Source organism: Lactuca virosa, chromosome 5, assembly GCF_052849685.1.
Source record: "Lactuca virosa cultivar CGN04683 chromosome 5, Lactuca_virosa_CGN04683_v6, whole genome shotgun sequence".
Taxonomy (NCBI): Eukaryota; Viridiplantae; Streptophyta; class Magnoliopsida; order Asterales; family Asteraceae; genus Lactuca; species Lactuca virosa.
Genome location: NC_136430.1, coordinates 372456200 through 372458823, shown reverse-complemented (window position 1 = coordinate 372458823; position 2624 = coordinate 372456200).

The window sequence follows — 2624 nt, the reverse complement described above, 5'->3', positions numbered from 1 at the left end:
TCTGAGAAAACGTCCCTCTAGCTAACCCTAAGTGAGAAGAGTGCATCTTGAGCTTATCCTTGTGTTTTGTGGTATTCTTTAAGCAGAAGAAGGTGGTGGGAAGACCTTGGAGCTCGGAAGCAACTTGGATATGAGATTCTCTCCTTGCTAGCAACCTCCATGAGGTAAAAAGCTTATAAATTGATCATCTTATCTTGTAGATCTAGCCATTTCTTAATTTAGGGAATTTTTGGTCCCAACCAGGATGATTCTTAAGCATGGCATGCTCTTAGTCGAATAAGTCTTCCTTTCAGATCTAATGAGGCGTCTTGAGTCATAAAAATGTGGTCTTGATACTTAGTTTTTCCCCATGCATGCTCTAGAAGGTCTTAAGGTGTTAAGAAGTTGGATTTTTTTTATATTAAGCACTAAATAGGCATGCAAAGTCATAAATTTGGAAACTTTACGAATATTAGTGGTATTTTGACCATGGATCTGAAATTGGGACGTGGGAGCTTAATGCATAAAGCATTTATTAAGGAAAGAAGGTTCTGAGCGTACGTCATGCGTACCCTAGCGTATGCCGTAAGTACGGGGTCAACCACCCAACTCCGGTCAAGGAACTGAGTACGCCCAACGTAGGAGTTGAGTACGCCCCGCATACTCAACTTAGTGGACCGAAGTTGACTCATTGACCTGTTGAATTTGACTTCGATCAGGGTTGACCAAGTTTGACTTAAGGGTACTTTGGGTATTTTGAGCTATAGTTAAGCCTTGGTCTCTATCTGTTGAATAGGTAATATGTAGATCTGGTATTCGGAGCAGTGTATTGTTCAGTTATTCGTCAGACTGTGAGGTGAGTTTTCCTCACTGTGCCTGTGGGTCGAAGGCACCAATACCGACCCTTTTAGTTATGTATCCTGGTATATAGGATGTTAATATACGGTAGTGATCTGTAGATTTGTTTGCTAGTCTGTTAACTGGTTATATGGTTATCTGTTGCTGGATATATGTTATTTGTTATGTATATGTTAAGATGGTGGGGTTGAGACTGTACTGCTTTGTGCTATCAATCAACAGACCGGGGCATTCCAACCAAAAGGTTGTAGGCCAGGGCATTCCAACCAGGAGGCTGTGGGCCGGGGGTAATCCAAACAGGAGGCTGTGTGTGTATATATATATATATATATGTATATATATATATATATATATATATATATATATATATATATATATATATATATTGATGATATTAGGGCCATTAGCTTGGCCTAGACAGCTCTGGTGCACTAGCCTTGCCTGATGCTCTCTTGCCAGTCTTGCCTGACACTCTCCTGCCAGCCCTTCCTGGCACTCCCTTGCCAGCTTTTCCCGACACTCTCCTTCCCTGCCTGGCGCTCCCTTGCTAGCCTTTACTTGTGCGCGCCCGATAGCCTTGCCTGGTACGCGCCGCCATCCTCACCCGACGCTTCCGTGCGGCCTTGCCCAACTCCTTGCTAGTTGGGCCTGAATTCGAATTGCCCAAGGCCTGACCTAATTGTCCCCTATAAAGTGAACATTATCTCATGCATGGAAGGGATTCTCCGTCTCTCTTTATGGTGGCTCATCCTCCATCCTAATCTCCCCCCTTGGCTCATCTGCTATACTAGACTCCAACTAGGTGGTTCAGCTGCGACCCTCAGCCTTCGACCGCCATACACTATCCCCAACACCAAGATGGTTCTCTCTTTATGGTGGCTGCGACCCTCAGCCTTCGACCGCCATACACTATCCCCAACACCAAGATGGTTCTCTCCAGCTAAGGAGAGCCATCTCATCTCTACCAGCCAATCTAACTTGATCGTAGGAGCCTGCTCCCAGGACACAGTCCTTGTGGCGGTTCTGACAAAAAAAGGGGGTGTACAGTGTACACCATAAAAAGACAAGCACTTGGTGGGTCCACAATACAAATGAATCAAAGTATAAGCTTCAAAAAAGTCAAAAGACCATAGTGGGCACCACCTTGTCTACAACGATAATCAGAAACCATCCCCAAATGGTCGACCCTCCTCAGAAGAAGCACTCTCAGAACTACACCACCAGTGGTTCGAACCCAGGCATCACCAGCTGACCTCCACCTCAGAAGAATCATCTCCAGTAGTGTCTGCTGGCAACACCGATCGCCACCTCGACCATCGTTGCTTGACCCTCGATTCACCGCCAGGAATTGAAGCAAACGCTTCACCAGTCGAATAACCATCTGACACACGCATCTTAGCACCTATGGATCTACAATCGGTAGCCATCCATCAATTTCATGAAACAACAGCTCAAGGTCATCTTCGGCACCACGAGATCGCTTACAGTCGAAGGGTATTTTTAAGAGAAAACACCACCTGACGTCGCTTAAATTCCATTAGCCATCATCCTCGGACAGTCTGTTATCACTGAACAACCTTGAGTGACGACCTAGCAAGCCACCGCTGCAACCCCCGACCATCGCGGTCGCCTCCAGCAACATAACCCATTTGCAACAATTACCTGCTATCGTCAAACATCCTCAACTGTCACCATCCATTTTCCACCATCAACTTAACATATCGACAATTCCAGTGAGCTCACCACTCGGACCTCCTCTTGTCAGCGATTTCACACTCCTTAACAGC